General features: G+C 38.5%; 1 protein-coding gene across 1 annotated transcript in view; it reads left to right on the top strand.

Moving 5' to 3' along the window:
- Positions 1-24,433: 24,433 nt before the first annotated feature.
- The window catches only part of dchs1b (dachsous cadherin-related 1b), an 86,993-nt gene continuing 85,272 nt past the window's right edge, over positions 24,434-26,154 (top strand). Inside the window, exon 1 of the mRNA XM_007555395.2 lies at positions 24,434-25,010. The gene's annotated coding sequence lies outside the window, so the exon portion shown is untranslated. The remainder of the gene's footprint in view (positions 25,011-26,154) is intronic.

Genomic DNA, 26,154 nt, shown 5'->3' with positions numbered 1-26,154 from the left:
TTCAAGATGAAATGGAAAACTTACGTTTATCATAAACAGGGCTTTGGACCAATAAGCAAAAGTTACATTCTTTTCCCACTTTTGACGTTTCTGTTTTCTGAGTGACTTACCGCAAGAAATGTCTTGGACACGTCTTTGTGTGGTGGCTCTGGAGGCGCAAACTCCAGTGGCTGTCCACAATCCATGAATCACTCCCGAATTTTTTTTCTCTCTCTTTTGCTCTTCATAAACCTTTCGAAAAAATGTTGACGCATGTCCATGCTTCATAGCTATAACTAGAAATGTAAACCTTTGAAAGCTACATTTTGCTGTTGGTCACTCTTTGAAGTCCTCTGTTGATACCTTAATGATATCTGTGACTTTCCTACAAAGTCCAGACCACAAACCCAATCGGCCCAATCCTATTACATCACACAAGATGGCAGGAGGCTCAATCATTTCCTAATACAGTTAGACATTGTTGATTTTAGCTAGTGTTACTCAGACAACAGTAAAAAGTTAATTTGTTTTATTTGCAACACAAGACACCCCTGCAGCTCAAAGGAAACATGTCAAGAGCATTTCCCTGAGCACTGTATCAACTTTAAAAGCCACAAACCAACAATCCTCAGTTTGAAACCCCACTCCGTCAGTGACCCCTGAAATATCAATGTTTTGTTTTCATCTGTCTGAATTAGCAGAGGCCTTTCTGCCCAACAGAGTCAAGTAATCCATGCGTACCAGGTTTTAATGAAGACAGTTATTTGAGATGTTGTTTTTTTTTGTATTCCTGAAACCAAACATGAGACAATGTCTCAGTAAAGAAAGCCGAGTTTAAAATTTCTAACAGCCAAACAAACACAGGACACATCAAAAACACCAAATACTACAAAAATGCTTACACGTTAAACACAACAAACCATCACATAAGAAAAATGTAAAAAAAATTCTAATCAAAGCAAATGAAAGCTTTAAAAAGTTAATAACAGTCCCATTAAAATTGTTGAAGATGTTGGACAATATTGCCACATAGTGTTTCCTGATTATCTGTACCTCTAATATTATTTCCCAAAATCTGCTCCACTGTGCACTTCTGTAGTTTCACTTCTCTCTCAACCCTGCTGCTTGTCAATCACTCCCCTATTGTTCACCTGTCATTAGCTCTTTTTGCAAATATTTGGCGTGATGGCTTTATTGTCCTGAGAATTCCCCCGTAATGACTGAATTTGACAGAAAACAGTGGAGGAGGCCAAATTATGGTCTGAAAACCTAGAAAATGTTGAGAAAACCGCTCATAAATTTGGTAGAAATGCAAACCAAAACCTCAGTTTTAAGAGCATGAGGTAAGGCACCTGCACAAATATGATCTTCAGAAAATTATAACAGGAAAGGATTTACCATATTCTCACCTCAAAATTCAGTAGAAGATATTTGCAAATGAACATCTTACCAGGCCTCACACAACTCTGGAGATAATTTCTCTGGACATTTGAAGCAGTAAAAAGAACACTGTATGCTTGTGGCTCATGGTACAGCTTGTGGAAAAGGAAAATATTTTAGTTGTTGATGCTTTTGCCAGGACAACGCTGCTCACAAGTGAAGACAGTAAAAAATAGAGGATTAAAATAGGGTGACAACATTACAGCTTCACACCCTCTGATCACTCCCAAAATCACATCAATTATTGCAGTTACCAATTACATTCAACCAAAAAGGTATAGGAGAACAAAAAAAGCTGTGAATCTGAAATTTATAATTAGTCTGAACTAGATCTCTCAAAAAGAAAATAGCTGAACAATTAGATATTTAGTAAAACTGATCATGGCACCAATCCAAATGTTGGTGTCACTTAATTTTAATTGTGTTGTAAAAACAAATGAAAAAGGGGAAACTCTTAGTAAACATCTTATTCCATTCATCTTTCTACATCATCCGATATTTGTTTTTCTTTTCTATGTGCATGTGACATTTTAGCTTCTGTATACAAAGCTTGAAAACAAATTTATGCGCTAGAGTTGAGATGACAAGGGTAACAAAACATAGTTTCGAATTTACTGTCCTTGCGGTCCAAGGGCATCCTCCCTTTTATTCTCTTCCTCCCCAATAAAAGAGGAAAACTTGCAGCTGAAAAGAATCCTCAGAAATATGCCTGAGCCTGTCATCTGTATGGGACAGAAACCTTGTGGAGTGTGTGAGTCCTTGTAATTCAGGCTTCTACACGGAATGTTTCGGGACACAGAGTCCTGTGGGCCGTTTTAGCCTGATCTCAAGCCAGCTGTTATTCCAGAATTATTTGTGTCTACTGCAACAGCGATAACATCTTTCTCGTGTCTGCTGGTGATTGATGTCAGCTTTGTTGGTGAATCAACATATGCTAAGTAGACATGAACATATGCATTTCAAGCACGACAACGCATCTGACTTGAAATAAAGCATTTGAACATAAGGAGAGATGCACGTCATCTTTTACTTGGCTACAGAATATATATTTAGAAGTACTTAACTAAAGGATATGTATTTGTTTGGATTAAAACTGTTAAAAATATCTTCAACTAAAATATTGACAAACTATTACTTTTATGTAGACAGTTTATCAGCCCTGCCCAGCTTTAATGTTTCGCTACTTTTTGCCATCTAGATAAATATGTCTTTCATCATCACTCGTCATTCATCTATGTTGTAGGAGCCATAACAGTTTACCATAACGAGTCGCATTTATGTTCCTCTTCAATGCCCACAGAGTCACTCGTTTTGAAACACTTCCAGTTCGATATAAATTTAGTATTCAGTTTGTGTTGATTTTGCCAAACTAAACATGAGGCAGCTGGTATTTAACTGAGAGTAAAACCACTGGTCAAATCTATCAAACCGTGCCAGTCTTGAGTCATGAACACATAAGCAATTAAAGCCTGAAAGCAAATACAGAAGGAGCTGTTGCACAGGAGAGAGCAGGGTAGAGCAGCGTGTACCTATAGAAGAGTGATTGACAGCTCCAAGACGTTCCTCCTGGCGCTGCATGGTTGTTTCTGATTGAGTAGTGTATTTCTATTTATGGCTTTAGGACCAGGAGAAAGCAGAGGAGCTTGATTTGTTGTTTTTTTTTCCACAGATTTTCTGCTTCATATCAAACTAATAGGAAATAGTAACAGTTTAAACAAACATGTCAAAATCTTGTTTATATAACTTACCTACTTCAGCTTTAGCTGAGAAATAACTAAAAACTCAACTTTTTTATTCCTTAAACTGGCCAAACTTTGCCAACAAGACTAGATTCCAGGCACAGCCAAAAGCAGCAAACCTCAAACCAGATGCATTAAGCAGCACATTTTATTGCAACGGCCGATCAAATGGCATGAGATAACTAGATAATCTAAAGAGACACAAGAACTAAACTTATAACTTTTAATAGATACAACAGATCGAACATTTTCAGATTAAACATATTTTCTCAAAAATCTGTTGTTGTTTCCTCCATTTACCTAAACTGCATCAGCTTAATAAGAAGCAGCTTACAAAGCTTGCATTTCAGGATGCAACATATGTTACCGTTTCAGAAACTGAACCTATATGACTCAGAGGATCTGAACTTCATTGTCTTGCTATCAGATTTGATTTTTATGATACATCTTGTAATGAAATAAGAAGAGATGTGGTGGTTAACCCTTTCTTTGACCACGGTGGGAGTCTCTCTGCAGTAGGAACGGCATAAAATTGAAAACCAACAGCAAAACATATTGGATTAAAACCCATATGAAACAGTACATTATTAAATATTCTAATTTCCTTATCATTCTACATCACTACAAGATAAAAAGTTGAAGATTTTGGCATTTTCTTTTCTTTTTTTTTGCCTGTCATCTTCACAATGTTTACAGTTTTCTATAATCAGTGTTCTCAATCTCTAAACAGAAAATCTTCAGCTTTATGTACCTCCTTCTCTCTGAACCAGATCTAGAGGATCTGGTACGCCATTGTTTTGTGTGATTTATGGACAAAATTTCAATAGGGTTGATGAAATATTTCCTTTCAGTTAGAGCGTGAGTGACCACTCCCACTATGGTCAGCAAACTTCTAAATCATTTTGGAATGCGTGTAAAAACAGAGTTAGAGAAATATGCGTCCTAGCTATAACTGGCCACTTAAGCATACTGTAATGATTCCTATTGCTCAGATAGGAGCAGGAAAACATTATTCTTAAGTCGGAAATATGAAATGTTAGCCGAACAAGTCATAAAAAGTAGATTATTTGTATTCAACACATTAAGGACATATTTCCTCTCACTATGTGACTTAGCATTGGTCTAAGCCAAAGGTCTCCAACCCTGGTCCTGCCCTGCAGGTTTTAGATGCGATCCTAGTCCAACACAGCTAAATCAGATGAATGGCTCATCACCAGGCCTTTGCCAAACTTGTTGGCTTGCTGAATAAGTAATTCAATTATTTGATTCAGCTGTTGCAGCTAAAACACGAAAAACAGTAGATCTCACGGAATGCTGATTTATGTAAGCAAATAACCTTTAAAATAATTCAGAGGACATGCTTAGCAGACTGCAACGGTACTAAACAGCAATAAGGTCATTGTGAGGTCTCCTATTCCTGTCTGCTTTTAAGAAGGTTAAAACAAACAAATAAACAAAAAACAAAAAAAGGTGCCAAACGGTCATTCAACGCATACACCAGGTCCAGGGACAAAACTGAAACAGGGATTTTGTAATTTACTCCCTGTGCTTTGAGAATTTTAAAAAGCTAACACTTTCTCACGCATGTCTACTGCAAGGAGTAGCAGGCAAATACAATGGGTTTAGAGGTCTGCTTGAGGTCAGTAGTAGAAAGGACATCCTGCTCTCTGGAGCTGTTGCCATATTGATTTCTATCTTGACTTGTATGTTAACACGCAAAAAAGCAAGTCACAATACAAGGGTCAAACTATGATCAAATGAAATACGTGTAGTTTTTTTTCTCACATATTTGTAACGGGACAAATATGTATTGCTTTTAATGCATCCCATTTTACAGTGTGTGGGTGAAAAATGTAGAATTTATAATGTTCTTTTTTTCTTTATTCTTTTCAAGACATAATCTCTGGATATGATTCTGTGCTCCTGCACTCAACTTCTTTGGTCGACCGTGGAGAGTTCTGCTCTGGGAGGAATCACACATAACACCTTGTAGCACCACGGGAAGGAAAATGGCTAAATGGGCACAACTTGGACATTCTCCCTCTTGGGTGTACTCAGCGGTTTACACATTAATGGCTATGTGGTGATGTATTTTAAGGTGATAGCAAATTTACACTGCTACATAAGTTGTACATTGACAACTTTATATCATATCAAAGTGTAATGTCTTCTTCGTTGTCCCAAGAACAGACAAAATAACAAAAATGTGAGGCATGTACTCACTTTTGTGTGATACTGTAAGTACCTTGCTGGACCTACATAGTGTGTTTCTATTTGAAACGACCCAAAAATGCTAAATTGTGAAACAAATGTTTTTATCCTGTCATCATAATGAGGTCAAAAGACTTGAGGTTGAAAGAATGTAGTTCAGAGGGAATAAATGGGGATGCAGGGGTTTCTACGTACAAGAAAAAATAGTTGTATCCAAGTACAGAATCCAGAAAAATTAAGGAGACAAGACTAAAGATGATGCTGTCGTTCAAATGAAAACCACCTGGGAAGTAAAATCACTTTAAAACATCTCTGTTGCCTGGGACTGATCAGGGTTTTTGGCTGGGTTAGATTTGCTCTGCAAAATCAGCTTCAAATTAGACTCTCTCACACAACAGATAGATGTGCAGAAGAAACTGTTCCAGAAAACAACAACAAAATTATCTATATTAGCATTTACACGCAAACAAAAGAATGCACACTACAAGCATCGACAACACAGGGTACGTTTTGGTTTTGTGTTTTTATATAACACAATGGCGAAACAGTTTTAAAAGAAGTCCACTGAGTCCTGTTTGTAGAGTGAAACCTTAATGTGTTTTGTCGAGAATTTGTGATAGTCAGACACAAGGTAGCACATAATTATGAAGAAACAAAATGAGTATTAAAGAAGATTAATGAGCAAACAACATCATGGAGACCAAGAAACACAAACAGGCAGACCAGAATGTTTAAAGGAGGATTAAGTTATAAAGCAACATACGAAACTTTTAACATTTCCGAGAGCCCTGTTTCAATCCAAAATTAAGAAAAAGAAAGCACATGGCACAAGTTCAAATGTACCAAAAGGCTATACACATAGACTGATAGTTTAGGCAGAACATTAATAAGAAAAGCAACCAAGAGACTGATTTGTAATTCTGGAAGAATTGCTGTGGTCCACAGCTCAGGTGGAGAAATTTGTTGACGTCTATTAATTTTCCACCTATCTTACATTTGCAAAAGAGCAGCAAAAAAGGAATCCACTGTTGAAGAAACCAAAAAGCCCAGTTTCAATTAATCTCAAGCTGTATAGGTTAGTCATTTAGAGTTTAGTTATTACCTCTGAATGTGTAACGAATAATCTTAGGAATAAAATGCATAATTAGATGTAGGCTACCAAACATGCCTCGGAGAGACACCACATGAAAAGGAAGCCTTTTTTTTTTTTTGCATTATTCAAAGCAAAACAATGCTGCCATGTTCAGCAATGTGACAGAAGGGCAAACTCAAAAGAAGACTGAGCCAAACCACAAACCATATGAAGGGTCTCATAAAATCCCAGCTCATCGCCATCTTTATGAAACTGCAGTCCAAATCCTGATAAATGAAACCTGTGAGTCAGGAAAGTGTTTCATATAGAATTAGAACGGGTGCACGTTGAAAGTTGAGTTGCCATTGCACTGCTTCATAAGTGCGAACAAGAAGTCCTGTGTTTGGTGTCTTTTTATGGTCACTCTGAACACCTGGAACACAGTGTGAGGTGCCTGAACACTCTTCAAAGTACCATGTGCCTTTAGCAGTGGGTTCTAATGGTCTACAAATGAGAAGCCTGCTAGGCTTTCTCTTACACCTTCAACCCCCACATGGCACCCATATTTACTTTGAAACTCACACACACACACTCACAGAACTCTTAGCATTTAGCACAATGAGCTCTTGACTATCAAAGCTGCCTGTTTTCAAACTCTTTTTTCCTGTCTTTGTTGCTAACAGTCTCTGATGTCCAGGAAATTAATCATTTGGAGAACAGGTGAGAGTGTGCTGTTCTGCTTTAGTGCCGAATAAAAAGTCAAAGCAATGGGTGGGAAACCCCAACACTCATCGCTGGCTTACGAGAAGGTTCAAAACCAACATGTTATTTTGAATTTTATGACCAGTCTGGGAGAAATATCAGATCTGAAGAAACCATTTGGATGTAGTTTTCAGTGAATGTTAGTTTCAGTGTCAAAACTCTAATCTACTTTCAAAGGATCAATTAAAGAGCTGGAATAAACTTTGAATTTTATTCAATGGAAAAGAAGATGCTTCTTTATGAATCCAGCTATGAGACTTTTTTTCTGGAAGTTTATCAGTAACAAAAATAAACTCCCTGGATGACCTCATGAGAGAAACTTAATGTACTGTCTCTTACTGCTGACCCAGTTGCTGCTGGGATAAATCATTCCACGGTGATGTTATTCCTTCTATAATTTACACCAGTATAAGTGGTGGAGCCAGGGCAGATTATTTCTTTTTGGCATGATTTACATACCATCTGCATACAGGCTTCATATGCTTACAAGATCTGCTTTTTCAAAATCTATTAAAGGATTACTGACATGTTTTCATGCAAAGCTGGGAGCAAAGAAGCACACAGAATGCATTCATCTTATGTCAGTACAAAATGGGAGGAGAAAAAAAATATAGAAATAAATGCAAGTTCTTTTGTGTTATTGTTGAAATACATTTTCTCTGATTTCTAAAGGAGGGTCGAATCGATCGTGGAACCTTGGATTCAGTCCTGGCCATGAAACGGTTGAGCAGATCTTTGCTCTGGTAGAATTGTTGTCTGGTCCGCAAAAGTTTTGTGGATTTGAAGGAGGCTTACGACGAAACCCACATGGTATTTTGTAGGGATTGGTGGGTCCTTGTATATCCAAAGATAGAGCTACATATTCTTGTCACTTCCACCATATTCCTCCAGTGGGTTGGAGGGTTTCCACTTGCCAGCAATCTAGTTTATAGTTGTCATGAACTGGATGTTAATGTGTTGTGATGAAAAGGAGGGTGACTAGTTTGCAAAACTCAGGGTTTTTAATCCTTCCTTTTTACACATGATGTGGTTCTGTTGGTATTTTCGAGCTTGCACGGCATGGGCTCACCATAAAGTTTGAGCTGGTGCCTTTTGTTTGTTTGTTTGTTGATATTTTCCAGGGATAAAATGCATCCAAAACGTTCTCGCAGTGCTTCTCTTTTTACTTACATAAATGTAATTCTTGGTTTCCTATTCTGAAAAAATTTGCAAAGCACTCATAAAAAGAAAAACAAATGCATTGTCATAACAAAAGTATATGTATGTAGAATTTTGAGGAAATTTGAAAACAGGTTGTACCATAAAATGTGAACAACATGAAGTGCTGTAAGTACTGGGTGTGCTGTGTCTCAATAGCAACTGAACTCCTGGAAGAGACTCCTGAGGAGGTTGGAGAAAATATCAAACAGAGTCGGCCAAGATGATTCAGGCAGCTGAAATCAGCTTCCTGTGTAGTGATCTGTTGCAGGTTTACGGACAGAGTGATGAGCTCCATCTTCTGGGGTAAGTTCAGCGAAGAGTTGCTTCTCCTCCACATCAAAAGGAGTTAGCTGAGAGGAAATATGCATTTGAGCCTTCCTCCTCCACACCACCCTGGGAAGGTTTTGTGGGTACATCCCATTGGGATGAGACATCAGCTAAGCATGTCCCTCCTGGTTTGGGACTGACTTGAGAATGCCCAGAACTGGAGACCTGGAGAGTATTGACTTGTTAAAGCCATGGCTTGATAGCGAAAACGTGCAAGAGATAGACATATGATTTGTAGCACATTGTAATGTGATGTGTGGCAGAAAGACTTACTTTTTAAAAGATAAGCAAAACCCAGTAATGGAAGTTTCAACTGGTATTTCAAATCATTAAGGTTTTAGCTGTTTTTTTTTGTTTTGTTTTTCTGTTTGCGTGTGTGTGTGTGTGTGTGTGTGTGTGTGGATTGTCCTAGCTTATTTACCTGATGCTCTGAATGATGGCCCATTTGTGGCCCCGTGTCTTTCTCTGCTATTTGTTCACATGTGAGGCTGATTACTCTCAGCACTCTTTAGCTGATGGGAGTCACATGGTTTCAACACATGATTGAGTGTTCAGGACAGAACAGTTTCCATATTTTTATTCATTAAAGGGGATAATTATTGGGTTGACTTGACTTTAGTGACAGTTGCAACCGCAAGCCTCTGTCATTAATTCAGCTCTGGGAAGATTTAAAACAACTTTCTGGGCCCCCAACACACATGTGTGAGCTTGACGGAGTACAAACATTTACGGTGATGTCAGCCTTGTCATTACACCCAACTGATTAATAGCATTTGAGGAAGAAGATTTAAGTTAAACAAGCTCAAGTGGTTGTGATTAAATCTGCATATGAAGAAAAGACACACACAAAAAAAATCACTTTTAATAGATTTGCAACATTATGTTGTATTTAAAATCTCCTTTTTCTACTTTTTAAACTAATTTGTCAGACACAGACAACAAACTCCTCTAGCTGCCACCGTTCCCAGGCGCCCATGTCTGATCTGAATCTGTTTATTATTTCTTACAAGGAACTTCCAACCTCTCCATGGAAACATTTGCTATCCCTGGCAATTTTCTGCCTAATCCATAGTCAGATTGCACTAAAATAGGCCCGTGAGCTGTGATTACAGAGCTCAGAAACCTGTGGTCTCTGTGATGTGGACAGCCGGTGGGTATCCTAAGCAGTGCAGCAGATTTTCTGGTCGCAGCTGCGAGCTCACTACCTTGCCTTTTCATCTAGGTCTATCTGTGTGTTCAGAGAATGATGGGAAACACAGTGACCAGTCAGTCCCCAAATAAGCCAGGAACACATCGGGGTGGGAAAGATGGAGAACTTACTCAGAGTGAATTTGAGTGCGAGAGTATGAACAGAGCAGTACTTGCTTATTAGCCTAATGCATGGAAAATTTGAGAATTAAACAGTGGTTGCCTGGAAGAGTGACAAGTGAGCCCCCTTCACCACAACTTCAGTATTCCCAAATCCCTACATCCAGCCCCTCGACACACTTCACCAAAATGAAAAAGTCTGGCTGAGCACGGGGGAGAGACATTTCAGAGGAAAGTATTAAGCCAGAACTCTATGGAAAATGAAAAAAAGAAAAACAGCAATTAGTTTCAGAAAAAAGGACTAGTAGCAATCAAAAACACAAACAATGAGAGAAAGTTGCCAGATGAAAGCTATGTTGTAAGCATTGCTTATTCCACGGCTATCAGGTTTACAGATCACTTTGAATGACCTGCACATAAGAAAATAAAGCTGTTGTCTAGCAGTCAAAAATGTTGGTTTAAATAATTAATGTAACCATTAATATCTAAAGCTAAACTTCACAGAGTGAGCTAAGAAATGGTTAAGCATTCCCTAAAGCACTCAAAAAGTACATCATGTCTGTTTTCTTATGAAGAATTATCTGAAACAAAAGAAAACATCAGCATAACCACATTGCACCAGTTCTGTTTATCTAAAAGCCTCTTAAAATACAAAGTCCTTTATGTCAGTTGTTTGGATCTTAGATTGTTTTTGAGTTTGATTCTAGTTTCATTATTATTCCCTGTTAGGTTCTTACTTTAATTTGATCGGTCTTGTTTCCGTTTTTCTTTAGTTCAATCCCTTCTTGGTGATTCTAGTTTATTATGTTTATTTTTTGTGTCTTGTTATTCTTAGTAGCTAATAAACTAAACTAATACATTTTAGTTTTGCTTAAGTGTTAGTTTCATTTCCTAGTCCCCTGTGCCTCTCTCTCTCTCTCTCTTTCTCTCTCTCTCTCTCTCTCTCTCTCCTCAGCCTGCCTTTTGCTCTCGTCCCTCACACCTGCAATCAGTTAGCCAATCCGCCCAGGTTGTTCCAGCATTCAGTCTCCCAGTACTTATACACCTTTTCTTCTCTCTCTCCTCACTGGTTCCTCCTGTTAGTTTGGTTAGTTGTCTTTTTCTGTCAGTTCTCTGCTGTACCTTTTTTTTTTTTGGATTTATGATTTTTGTTCTTCTCTGGCACCCTTGGTTCTCCAATTTTTGCAAGTTTTTTTTTTTTTCCATCATCTTTCTTTCATTAAGTCTTCGACACTACTTGATGTCTCAGCCTGCTGCATTAAGCTCCATCACCAACACACAACATGGCAGCCAATGTGAGCAACGGCATCTTTTACCACTGGACATTAGCAAAGCGATGATGCCACTTGAACTTTTTTTTGTGCACATTTGGAAACAAGTTTGTTTTGTTACAATTTTGCCAAGTTTACTCTTAATACCCCTAATTACATTCCAGCATGGTCAACTGCCTTTAAAATTGTAAATCAAGCCATCAGTATGTATCCAGCTCTTCTTCAGCCTAACTCAATAGATTAGTGACCAAAAAGCATGACAAAGATCAAGGAATAAAGCTAACAGGTCAGGGTTAATTTGTGGAGTAATTTAAAGCAGGATTTGGTTACTGGACAAAAATTTCAACCTAAATACAAAACAATCATGCAAGAAAAACATGTAAGAGGCAACAAAAGATTAGAGACTGTGACAGATTTAGATCAAAGTGTATGTGTTAGAATGACCCTGCCTAGATTTATATTCAACTGTCACTATTCTGGAAAGTTGCTGTTCATAGATGCTCTTTATTGAACCTGACTGAGATTGAGCTATTTTGCCAAAAATTTGGAAATATTCTGTATTTGCAAACCTGAGAGAGATGTATCATAAAGTATTGCAGCTGGAATTGAAGCAAAAGGCATTTCTGCAAAATATTACAGAAATAAACTATATACTTTCATTGCATAAGATTTTGAAAGCAGTGTGCAATTGTTGCAATGTGCAGCATGTAAAAATTTAAGAAAGCTTAAGGTGTGAAAATACCTTTGTAGTCAGACTGCAGCTCCCTCTGAACTTTTGTATTTATTTTTTGTACTCTGGTTTTATTATGTTATTGTAAAAGTCTAAAAACACAGATTTGAAACTAATCTATATAAAAACCAAACAGAAACTGATTTGTTTTTCTGTTTGCGGTTAGAAACTACAATTTTAAACAATTTGAAAATCTAGGCCACACTCTGCTCTTTGGAAAACTTAGCTTCTGTGGTTTAGTCCAGTTGAGGGAATGCACACTGAAACAATTGCAATAACATAGAATTATGGCTGTAAATAAGAAAATACCTCCCTTGTGTAAGCTAATCGCTGGTAGCCCATACAGAGACCTTTGAAAAGTCCAGGGCCTTATTCCAAAAACACCTTTTACTACTGCCAACTCCAAGTTGCGTACCTGAACCAAGAACTGTGCAAATGTAGTATTTATGATTTCCTCACCAGTCAAACTGGTTTACAGTGTGCATTTAACAAATGTCTTACAAGCATCCAAAGTTTCTCTCCGTCTGTTTTGAATCAGAGCTGAAAAGGCTATGCACTTATTGGTGGAAAACGCTCAAGACTTGGCTCAAACCTGAAGTGCTCTTTTTGTCTCTGTGAAATGAGGCATAATTGAAGAAATATGTCATGTAGGACGGGTGTTTTGATGACAGAGAAGGCGTTGCAAATATCCTATTCTCACAGACTGCCAAGCTATGGTTGGAGAGACTTAAAAAAATCTCAGGATGAATTTACTGGGCAAAACACTACTCAGGACGGCTTCGCATCTTTGTAAAAATATCAAAATATAATCCTTTATTTGAACATCACTGTCAAAGCTGAATAAGAATTTATGTAGGGCTATAAAGATCAGTGTTGACTCCCTTCAGCCTTTATCTTTTCCTTTTACTTTGAACATTGAATAAAGTTAAAAATAGGAGACAAGACCAATTACCTTCAAATTAAGTTTAGTGAGATAATTTTGAGAAGAAGAGTTGCCGTCAGTGGAAACTCTGACAGACCAACATCATCTCTTCACAGTTTCTTGTTCTTATGAGAGTGGAGCCAAGAGTTAACCTTGTTTATCATTTTTTTCCTTGCACTGCCTAAACATGTTAAAAAGTAAGTTCCTCTGAGTGCATGTCATTTACAAACCATTTAATAGGAGATGAAGCAACCCAGATCAGATAGAGTGCACAAAGGGAACATCTCTGCATGCTGCACAAAACTGATGATTTATGTTGAAATGATGCATATGAGTTGCATCAGATACTTGTTCAGAGCTCCAAAGAAGACCTAAAGACAATTCCTCCTGCATTGTGGTGATGGGCATCAACAACATAAAAATAGATCTTTCTAAAACAATTTCCTCTTGAGAAATAAAAATAAAATCCACTGGTTTTCTGTGTTTTAAACTTGGGGGCGGGGGGGTCGTGTTAAGCAGGGGTGACTCTTTTATGAGTGCTGCCTTGGGCAAGCTCTGCCATTTGTAAATATTATGCCCTGTACATAAAGGCCATAATATCAGTGTCATTAGAGTGTTGGGGGTGCAGGATATTCTCTGAGAGGTGGAAACTTGGCTGAAGACAGCAGCTCCAAGGAGCTTTTCTGGAAAAAGGTGGTTCTTTGCATGTGCAAGCGTTTAGGCACCCCCAAATGGCTGCCATGGGAGATTCAAAGATTTTTCAAACGTATAAGAAATTATCAAATCAACACTTGATTTGTCTTACTTGATTCCAGGCAACAAGGGGAGTAAGTCGAGTAGTGGGAGAGGTGGATTATATTCTGAGGTTCCAGTGATTACACGACGATCTCTAAAGAAGCTGAAGCTGAACATAAAAAGGACCAAGAGTGAACTCAGGTGAGAGGGGCATTAACCAAATAAGTATTGTTGACCTAATATGAGAAGGACTTGAGCTAGGACCCAAGTGGGTAGTTCTAAATTATAAGAAGACACAAGCTAAGTATTCAGGAAGCAATGAGAGCATTTCATAAAGACAGAGCTTGATTAACTTAGTCACCGTTGACAATCGGGCATTGAGTGAGAGTTGTGCTGGTCCATTTGGACTTAGATGTAGGTCCTGCCCTTACTGCAAAGAGCAACTTGGAACAGGAGTGGGGAGAGAGAAATGGTAGAAGATGCAGGAAAAGCAAAGAACCACCACAGATTATGACCAGCTGATGTCTGGAGGAGATAAAGATCAGGGGGTGAGATTTATTGAGCTCTACACAGGCACACACCACATCTGAACTGCTCTCTGTGTTTGAGTTGGCAGAGATTTTAGACACCCAAATATGTGGTTTCGGTCCCAATCCAAATAATAAAAACAATTCAACAAAGTTACTAAAGGTGAAGATACTAAAACCAAGATATAACTTTTTATTGTTTAAAACTCCTGTTGTTTTTAAATGTATAAACAGATGTGATTTTTGTCTTAGCTTTCCATCCCCTTGTTACAAATACTCCCCAGTTTAAAAATTTCTTCAGCAGTACTATGTACGTGAATATGTGTGTGTGTGGCTTTGATGGTGAACTCAGGACCTTATCTTCCTCATAGGAAGATATTTGTTGGAAAAAATCTGAAACGAATGAGGAAAAAAAAATGAGTCAGAGACAACGGAACAATTGGAAGGGACAGAATTCCCAATCCAGGATCGACCTCAAAAAGTCTCTGCATTCTGCCATGACTATAAAACAAAATTGACTGCTGAAAGAGTTAGTGTCGATTTTAAAATTTGTCTGGACTATTCTTCAGACACAAAGTGGGTTTGATTTCCTGACCTTCGATAGTTTGAAGACAGCAAGTTCCTGAATATTCCATTGTCCCTAATATCATGACGTAACACCTAAAATAGCATATTAGAAAAAATGCACTTCCTCAAATTGTAATAATTAGTAGTAGACAGCTGGTTGGAGCTCGTTCCAAAGCCATGCTACACTTTCTAAATCTTATTTGTAAAAGAAAAAAGGCAACAAAACTTTCTTCACCTTCAGAATTATTGTGCTGTCTGGCTGCAGAAAATGCAAATAAATATACATCAGAGCTTGTGATTGAAATTTGACACACAAATTATTAATTTAGACTTTCTTGCCTTAATAGGACTCACTGGACTATGAACATGGCTGTTTGTGAAATCTATGTGATGCAGATTTGAAATGGTAATTTCTGCTGCACCGTGATCCTGTGTGGCGTGTTGCTTCTTTCAGAGTGGTGCGCAGGTCATAATTACATTTGGATTAGATGCATTGAGTCACTGAACAGGGTTTCATCCATTGCAGGATGTGCTTCTGTTCCGGTGGAGTCAAAGGTGAACGCCTTGTTATCGTCATGGGACAACACTCTCCACACAGAAGTAAACAGGAAGCAGCTGATCCAGAAGGCCAACAAGACTGACAACTTATCTCCTCTACGCACTTGACCTTCTCATCTTCCTCTTCCTGAGATGTCTCTGAGACACACTACACAGGCTCAGCCAAGGTTCGAATGTCCCAAAACGCACGCATCACACACGTACACACATAGGCAAAACTGTAACTGTTGTCCAGTAACGCAGTAAATTTAGTTTTGGGGAGACTTAGAATAATAGATTGAGGAAGGGAGTGTGCTTTGTGTGTGGGAAGGGGCAGACCATTCACAACAGCCAAGTGTGTAACTTTCTCTATATGCAATAAAAGGCCAGCTGAGGTAAAAAAAAATAAAAAATGTAACAAATTAGTTTTGAGCTCCTCTTTCTAATGATGCTTACTTTCCTCCACTATCTCAGACTTCTTCATCACTGACAATAAATCCAGAACATTAACGGTAATTGTTATTAAAATGTCACTGCAACACATCTGGCATAAAACACCCCTTAAATCTGTCCTCGACGAGTGTGCGCTGAGGTGCAAATCACGCTTTCCCACGATGCCGTGCATCCGCAGGCTAAAAAGGCTGAAGGGAAGGAAGCAGAATGGACGAGCATTACACACACTCACACTCACACACACTCACGCACACACACCCCCCCCCCACACACACACACACACGCATACGCGTATGCACATGCAGGATCCTCCTGTGCTGTGGGCACAGGAGCTGGCTCATACATAGGAAGTTCTCAGCATTAGCTTCTTCCTGTTTGCTGGACTCTTGTAAGAGGAGCACAATGTTGGGCAGAAAAGCTTTTCAGCAGGTATTCATGCTGTGCAATGAACCAGTGAAAGAATCTTAAGGAGAAAGTATTCCAGCAGCTGTAACTGGCTCTCTGACACTTTTAGACTTCAGAAAAAATTTGTAACAGGGACACTGGAGCTTGTTTAGAGTAAAGAATAAAAAAAGAGAACAAAAGCTCTCGGTTTGGACCCCATGCTGATCCAGCTATCACACACATGATAAATTTACAGCGTAACATTAATAAGACACACAGCTGCATTACCATGACACAAAAAAGGCTTGTGTGTGGAAAACATGCATTTAATTTCAATTGTATCAATACATTACGCCCTCTTTTGATCCTTGCCAAGGTTTTATTGCATGTCTGTTAGGCAGCAGCAAAAAGGTTTCCTCTTAGTGTAAACAATTTTAGGTCTCATATTGAGGCCATCCTGAGGTAATCTGTCTATCTGCTTTGTGAATTTGCTTTGAAACAATAAAACATTCTGATAGCAGCAGGAAGAGGGAGGAAAGGAGGTGTCATGCAGAGACAGATTAGTGAGCATGGGGGGAAATAAGGGTGCAAACGTGGAAGGCGACATCTGCAAATTTTTGAGTCCAACAAAGACTGGAAGCTAAATAATGATTAGATAGAACAGAATTGGATGTGTAGAAGAAGATATTTACAAAAAAATGCTTAGAGAGTCTTGAAAATATTCATACATCTTTAATCATTTGAAATTGTTGTCACATTACAGTTATAGACCTTAATGTTTTTATTGGGACACAAAGTTGTGCATAACATTGAGGTAAAATTATATTTTTTTTTTCAGTTTTCAACAAATAAAAAAGAAGAAAAAAATGACAATTATTTGTATTCAGCCTTCTTTATTCTGACACCCGTCAATAAAGTCCAGTGCAACAAATGGCCATCCTCATCATCACAATAAAGCCGTTTTTAGCCAAGTTGCTCCTATTGTGGTACAACATCTCTTCTTTCAGGAAGTCTTAGTCAAGATGACAACATAACTCTAATGTAAAACAGAACAAAAAAAGAATAGTTGCAGAAGTTCATACAAAATCTAAAAGACAGATGTTGAATATTTTAAATTGATTCAACTTAAATAAACATATTTGTCACCACTAAAAGCCAAAATAGAACAATTACAGATAGTTCAGGGATATATCTGTGGCGAAGCTCAAAGCTGAGCCAGATTATAAAAAGATATTCACAGGGAATATCATGGAGCACTGTTCAATCCATCATCCAAAATTGGAAAGAGGGTGACACAACTGCAAACCTACCAAGACATGGCCGTCCACCTAAACTGACAGAGTGGACAAAAAGAACATTTATCAGAGAAGCAGCAAAGAGACCAGTCGTAAATCTGGAGGAGTTACGGTGATCCACAGCTCAGGAGGGACAATCTGTTAACACAACAACTATTAGTCATCCACTCCACAAATCTGGCCATTGAGCAAAACTTACTAGAAGAAGGTCGTTGTTGAAAGAAAGCCATAAAATTTCTGTTTGCAGTTGAGAAAAAGGTTCTCTGGTCATGACAAAAGCTTAGTCTTCACGCTAAATGTTGTGTACGGGGCAAACAGTGCTTGGAATAACGCATAACTTGGAAGAAATCATCCCACTGAGAAACACAACAGCTTTGGGGACTGCAAATCAACATGAAAGCAGCAACCCCACAATAAATAACGGTGACGGTGGCAACATCATGATGTGGGGATTCTTTTCTGATAAGATTCGATGGATGTAAATCAATATAGAGAATCAACCTGAAGAGAACATGCCAGAGGCTGCAAAACACTTTAGACTAGGTGTGGATCTTTCCAGGATGACAACAATCCCAAACATACTCCCAGAGCTACAAGAGGAGGGTTAGATCCGAACAGTATATGTAAGAATGGGCCATCAGTTGGATTGGAGTTCACACTTAAATCCAACTGAAAATCTGTCAGAACTTGACAACTGCTGGTCATAGATGCTCTATTTTTAATCCAACTGAATTTAAACTACTTTGAAAAAAGGAGGCAAAAGTTTTAGTGCCAACTTGTGCAATGCTGGCAGAAACTCTAGATGTAATTTCAGTAAAATCTAGTTGACTGAAAAGATACATATAAGGACACAGCACACTTTCTTTTATGTCTTTTTTGCTTAAAGCTTGAAAAAACACTCCACTTAAACTCCACTTTGTGTTTGTCTATCATACAAAATCCTATTAAAATACCCTTTGGTTCCTGTTTGAAGCTTATTTTTTCAAGGCGGTGTATATGAGGTGGAAGGGCAACACTTATCAACAAAGACGAGAAACAGTTAGATGGATTGTGTGGTGTTATCTGTCTTTATTGTACAAAACCTGGAAGCTCGTCAGAGGAACTGCTCCTTTATCAGTCCTGCATGTAAAAGTGCAAGGGGGCAATAACAGCTGCAGCAGAAAATCTAAACTGCTTCTTGCCCCTGTTCACCCCCTTTCTCACAGGATCACGCAGAGGATAAAATTCTCAGCAAATGTTGGGCTGACGCGGCGAGGCCTTGTTCAAATGAAGCTTGAAGAAATGGAAACAGGCCATGCACTGACATGGGTTTTCAAAAAGTTAGTACGGTTGAGTCACAGACAGACAAGTTCTTACATCTTCAAAACTTCCAAGCATATAATAGAGATTGTGTCATTCAAACCAGCACATGAAGCTTCAAATTAGCATAGAATTAGTGAACAGAGGATTTTGTGGGGTGAACAGCTGTCATGACTGGATATGATTTTTCTTGACATAATTCCCTATGCAAAACATTTGCCAAGTACAGTTACAGAACAAAATAAAAATGGGGCTTTAACTACATGTTCTAGTCTGTTTATCCACAGACTGTTTTCCTCAAATGTTGCAAAAGCTGTACAAGTTAATACAGAATACCCATGTAACCAATATGCTATTTAAATTCAGTGAATGAGTTAAAAAAAATATCCACAGGAAGCCACACATAACAGGAAATCTGGTGCCAACTCCTAAAAATATAGCTGAGTTTTTGTTGTTAGTATATTTCAGTGTTTCTTAATGTCTGGCTTTTAATCAGCATTTTGAGAAATAAAAGAAATGTAGCACATCTAGCCAAAGGTATTGCATGGCGCCATGCTTTTCTAGACTTACATTTCCTGAACAGTTGACCCTTGCTGGCTATTTTCTAAAGTAGAAACACAAATGTTAATTGTGATTTGTTTACGTATTTATAGAGAGGTCTGGCTATTGGATAAAAAAAAAGCAATGGAAGGAGTGAAGAAAACTAAGTAAGGATTCAATTTGCTTCATTTTGAAAGTAAAATCTATAGAAGGGTGCTATCCTAAATACTGATATCAATTGTAATCAGCTGTGAGTCATCAGTTTAGCTATAAAAATAGAAGCCTGTTCAAGAAATGGTTTTTAAATGTCACATAATTACAAGGAGGGTTTTACTCCGTTGTAAAAGTCAGGTAGCAGATTTACAGTGTTTGAATGAAATAGACCTCATTCAGGCTTTCCAGTGATATTTTGGTCATGGGAAAGGAAAGCCTAACCAAGCCACCCCCTTTTTCCTCTTTTGACACAGAGTCACAAAGCAAAGCTGTGACCTCATCTCATCCCGCTGCGCAGGAAAAGGTGGATCAGATAGCCGGGGCCGACACCTAAATAGACTCAGGGTTACGTTGGACTATTGGGAGAAACAGCAACAATATTAGAAAGTGATGTAGTCAAACCATTTCAAATCTTTTTTTTTTTGTCATTAGCACATTGGAGGGCTAGACAAGTTCATGGTGAGTACAGACAAAAAAAAAGACACAAACATGCTCTTATTCTCTTCTGTATCTGTTCCAGTGAGATTTTCTATTAGATGTGCCCAATGACCAGACTAACTGCTGGAAGCAATGCAAGATAAAAAACCCGCAAAAAACAATGCATACTTTTTAAACACAATTTATGAGATTGAATAGTTATAAGTGTGCAAAAAAATTGAATGAAGTAAATATCAGTAGGAGTGCACAACAAAAAAGCTATTTTCATCTGCTTCTGTGAGTAGGTTTTTAATCCATTTCAGATTTTTGAGAAATCTCCAACTTTCCCACTCATAACTTCTAGGAGCTTCTCCAGTATTTTTTTTTTCTTTTTCTTTTCAACAACAAACTTGGAAATTTCAATTTCTGAGTAAAAATGGAACACTTAATTAAATTGCATCAATCAGTCTGTCATGGTTTTTGGCAGCTTCCTGACCCACATTTGTGGAAAACTCTCCAGAAGCGGATGGAGTAGATAAAAAAAAAAAAAAAAAAAAAAAGATGTTATAAAAGAACAGGGATTTGTGGTTCTGAGCTTGACTGGTCACTATTTCTTCCAGGAGATGTCAGTGGGAGAGGAGGGGAAGATCTTTGCAGTGGATAGCAAAGATAAATTTAGACAATGTATTGTCAAATATCTTATTGTTAATGAGATTCTTGGTCACAAGGAGGGAGACTACGAGGGCCTTGTGATTGTGACGAGTCCACATGGTGTCAGAAAAAGGTCAGATGAGGTAAACTATGCATGTCAGGCATGGAGCAGATGTGAGTGTGGAACATAGACTGAAATCCTTGAGCTGACAGGACATTGCCCACTGAGAGGTAACAGGAAGATTTAACTCATAGAAAACCTCACATCCACCAGTTTGGGTTGAGTATCAAAGCTCCTCACGTCCAGGTGTCTTGTTGAAAAAAATAAGTTGAAGCTCAGCCTCCACCCTCCAGAGGTGGACTGGCAACTCAGAGGAGAATTATCACAGATCAGCTTCTCTGTCTCTGCTAAAGAAAAAACAGTTTATGTAGCTGGAATGCCTGAAAAGTTCTGTCCTTTGTTGTTCTTCACCTTTGAGCTTTACTGAGACTATTAAGAATCAGCCAGTGTGCATTGTAAGACAATCAATATGGCTGCATTGTTGTTAAGAAACATTTTGTCAAAAGAAATTTCTCAACTGCATTTTATAATGATGCATTTCAACATTTCCTTCAGTTCACTGAACTGGCAAACATTTATTTTTTTCCCCATTTTACCGCTTTGGTTCATGTCAGAGTCCTCTCAGAGTTGCAGTCAACTGTAGGAGAGTGTTTGCATAGCAAAGAAAGTCAGCCAGCAAGTTCAGCCAGTATAGACAGGACCCTCCATTAGATCCTAACAATCCATTTCCAAAGGTCCTCACAGATTTTAGCCCCACTTCAACCACCATGGCACATTTATTTCTGCTTTGCATAAATACTGATCAAAAGATGAGATATGTCCAACATCGCTAATCTTGGTTCTGGACATTTTTACCTATTCTGGGGGACTGCTTTTTCATTATTTAATTAATATATGACTGCCGCTTTAGTTAGGTTTGTAAGAAATGTGTAGACTTGTAATTCATTCAAGAATTTAAATAAGAAGTGTTTTTAAATGCACTGTAGGGTTGTCATGGTCAGACTGTCAATTATTGAGATTAGAGGGAATAACTAATGAACAGACGTTCAACAGGAGCCAGAATAAATCATTGTTTATCATAAATGTCTTTGTGTATGTGTGTGATTATCCTATGTGTATCTTTATATGGCAGAAAGACAGGGAGAGGTTACATATATGGATGTGTGGAGCATTGATATGAATTCTGCACTGGTCTCCTTCATCATGGGGGTCCAGCCCAAAAGTTTCACTCCATTGCCATCTGTTCTCAGTTAAAACTGTGTCGCTGTCTCTGTGGCAAATGTTCACACAACAGGCTGACACTGAGCAACTTTATACATGCACACATCCAAAAAGATGCATTTGATTGTTTTTTTTTAAGTATGAACAGCCTCCTTATTGTCTCCACATAAGTCCACAACACAACAATGTCAAAAATGTTAAATAAATGTATTTGCTTTCAGAGCTCTGTATTTAGGTGATCCAGTGGCACGTCTTATCAACCTAGTAAAGATTTTTGAGTCAGATTTAAATTTGCCAGCGATAAACTGCAAAAATTAGTAAAAAAAAGAAAAGACTAAATCTAATTTATTACATAGCTATCAACCCAAAGACTTGAAATAGTCTTCCATCAAAAGCAGTACTTACTAACATTTATAACTTCATCCTTTCTTTTATTTATTAAGTTCTAGCACCTGAAACCAAACCACTTAGTTGGCTTAGGTATAAAGACATTGTGTAACTACATAACAGATCCCTTCCAACATCATCAACATATAAATTTCCCTTTTCTCTTTTGCGTATAAATATCCTTCTCAAATGGTAACAACTTATCCCTGTCTGGAAACAAACTAGGCCTCACACATAGTTAACTGGTTAATATATATAGTGTCTTGCTGTCATGTCGTGGCCGGTGTTGTAACACTCAGTGGTTAAAGATTTAAATGCATAATTTCACCACACTGCCTGCAACATATCATCTGATGGAACTTCTCCTAGAAAAAGAAGAAATAAATTGACTGCCATCCTTATGCCGCACCTCCAACACCCATCTTCAGACCCACGCCCAGTGCTCACATCCTGCCCATGGTGTCACCCTCCTCCTCGTCTTCTCCCTCATTCTGCCTCAGTGAAGAAGTTAGAGGCTAGACCTAAAATCTGGGGTGATGAATTACTCCCATCCTACTGAATCTAGTAGTCTAAATAGTGTGTCTCTGCTCAGAGCTCAGCTTTGGCTGATCTGCTGTTTCTGCTTCCAGGTTCTTAATCTTATAACTATATAAGGTATTATGGTCTCTGTACTGGTATTTGGATTGAGCTGTTCTAGGGGTTTTTAAATATGGTGGCTTGCAGGAGTATTCAGATCACTTGAAAATGTTTACATTGTAGGACAGGTATAAATATAAGCCTTGTGCTTTTCCTTGTACCTTTCCAGTCAAGTTGTTTAAATTGTTGCCAGTGCTTTAAAGCATGGATAACAAATTATTTGATGACTGAATAAAAAAAAAAAAATCAATCAATCAACCAATCAATCGACCAGTCGATCAACTGACCAGTCGACCAACCAACCAGCATTGTAATTACAAACTTCAATGTATTTTTCTGGATTTTTATGCACACCAAGCAACTCATAATTGTGAAGGAAAAGAAAAAAAAACTATATATAATTCATTTTCAATTTGTTTCTCAAATAAAAATCTGACTAGTGTGCTGTGCCATTGCATCCAGTCATATCTTCTTTGTTACCTCTAAGTGCAATTAAGTGCAACCAATGACTCCAGAAGTGAACTAATTAGAAAACAAAGTCTACATGTGTGTTTTATCTCAATAAATAATAGTAAAAAAAACACTTCAAAGACTGACTAGAAGAAATGAGTGAGAAAACCATCACAAAGATCAATGAAAAAAAAGAGAATAAGTTTAAGGTAGGCTTAAGTTTTAGATTGGCGTTCTCAGTTTTCAATGTTTGGAAAGAGTATGGTAAAACTAGAAACCTATATAAAAAATGTCTGGTCACCTAAACTGCAAGGGGAGTGTTTATTTGAGAACCAGCTCAGAGGCCACTGGAGTCTTGGGAGGAACATCAGAGATCTAAAGCTCAGGTGGAAGAATCTGTCGACTTTAGAGATACACTAAGCAAATCTAACCCTCAAGGGCTGAAGAAGACACTATAAAGATGGATAAAATACAGCTCATTTACAGTGTGCCATAAACAATTTCAGTGTTCCAGGCTAGGAAGAAGGTGCTCTTGGCTGATGAGACCAAAATTGAACTTTCTGACCTTCATACAAAGAAGGTATGGGAAGTGGTGGAAAGCTAACACTGCACATCACATGGAGGGGGCAGCAGCAAGGTGCAGAGGTTGGATGGGAGAGAAGTTCAATGTCTGGGGTACCACAGAATACTTATGCTTGTAGAACGGCCTAATCAAAGTTCAGACCAAAATTGCATGAGTAAACAATCTTCGGCTAGATTTGAACACTGCCATTCACAGATGCTCTTTGTCTAATCTGACTGAACATATGAGGTTGTCCTGAACTGCAAAGCTGGTGGATCGATGCCAAAAAGTAGTTAAAGCAACCACCATCCATATGCCTAGTTTATTATTCTGTAACACAAAAAAGGTTGACGACTAATTCCAGTAATGCACAGGGAGCTGCAGCTCTTTTAGAAATGCAGGCACGCTCCTTTGTCTCTACAAAGACTACTTCCACTGAATGGAGCTGGGGGGCACCAAAGTCTGCTCTCTCATCTCTCCACTGTATTCAACAGCCTCCCTCTCCTCTGTTCCCCCCCTTTTGTGTGTGTGGCTACCCGAATAAATTAGCGGTCGGTAAACGAGGGGAGGATGTGGCGGAGGAGGGGACGAAGAGGAGTATAGGGGGCTGGGCCTTGTGGCGGAGGAGTCGGCTTTCAGCTAGAGAGGTGCACAGCTCCATGAAGCGGCTGTGAGGGACTGGATGCTGAGAGAAGGAGAGAAGGGTGAAATAAAAACATTTAAGACAGGCGGTAAGATGCCGGCTTGAGCTGCGCAGGAGGATCTCTGTCTCTCTCCTTTTTTTCTTCGTTTTTTTTTCTTTTGCTGCAGAGCAAGAAGAGGCAGATCAGCTTCCCAACTGATCCAAACGCGCTCACCTGATAGAGAAAGAAGCTTCACCGGTGGAGTAGCCTAACCTGCTGTTCTGTTTGACCGGATTAGACAGTCTGTGGAATTGGCACACTTGCCGTCTTTGTGTGGATGTTATCAAAACAACCCCAAAAAGCTCTCTCCATTCAAGATTTTGTCCGGGCAGATTGGCTCTCGTCTAGGGGGGAGAGATTGGAAACCCGTTTGCATACTAATCAGGTTATAACCAGAGCGCACATCCACAGCCGGATTGAGTCCCATGAATGTAAGTGACTCCTGTTTTTTTTTTTTTTTCATCTTCACACTGTATTTGCTGTTATCTTTTGTTTCTGTTGGGACCTAGAATTGAAATAAACTCTTGATGGGTGGGTGGAGGCGTCAGATATTTCCTTATAGGGGTGCATCCTGCATCTTCACCTTGCATGCAGAGCTGGCAGCTGTTCAGGCTGCTGTGCAAAGCCACAATGTGGTAGACGGGCTATAAAAGCAACTCAAGATCAGTGGATCATAGTGAAACATTTAATATTGACCTCAGGCAGCAAACAAAATGAAGAACATGATTCCTGTTTTATTGAGACCTCGATGGAAAATAAAACAGTCCTACCATGCCAAAGAAGGTTATTGGGGCATATGGAAATATTTGCTACCACTATGTGGATTGCTTTTTCTCCGACATTGGCAGCCTTCAGTGACCACACATTACAAAGTTACTCAAAGTGTGTCAAAACTTTGATCAAATACTGGATGCATTGATCATTCAGCCATAAATCAGGATCAACCATTTCTCACTTGAATGTTTCAGATCAGTGAACCACTGGTTCAATAAAAAAAAAATCTGCACTTTTTTTTGTCCTTAAACATTGAATGCATTAAAACTAAGAAATTCCACAGTTTTAAGTCTCAAAACACATATGGTGCACTTTTTGTCACTAATCATATGTTTGTGTTTTTGAAGCCGTGTGATCAGCAGGTCAGATTGAAAGGAAAACTGCTAATGTACGAATGTTGGCCACAGAAAAGGCTGATCGGTGCATATCTCCTGGAGATACACAAATCTCCAGGAGATATGAAAGGAAAGAAAAATGGAAAGAACTAAAAATGAAAGACTCACAGATGAGCTACATCTTTATAGACTGTAAAAGTAAGAAGTTGAGAGAGCTTTGACTTTGTTAGGCTTTCTGAAAAACTGATTCGGACTCAACTTAACATTTTTCCTTTGTCATAAAAATGTATTTATAGCAGCCCAGTGATGTCTGTATGCCCAAAACCTAAAAATGGAGAACCCAGGGTTACATTTAAGTGCCTGACCACAATAGTTAGGCATATCTGATGTCAGCTTCACTTAATTCCACAGCTTCTGCTCTTCTGCTGCACTGAAGGATACAGACTTTTTTCGCATTGTTACTCTA

The sequence above is a fragment of the Poecilia formosa genome, unplaced genomic scaffold (assembly GCF_000485575.1).
Source record: "Poecilia formosa unplaced genomic scaffold, Poecilia_formosa-5.1.2 Scaffold3, whole genome shotgun sequence".
Lineage (NCBI taxonomy): Eukaryota > Metazoa > Chordata > Actinopteri > Cyprinodontiformes > Poeciliidae > Poecilia > Poecilia formosa.
The sequence above is the reverse complement of the archived record's forward strand: the minus strand, read 5'-3'. Positions and strand labels throughout refer to the sequence as shown.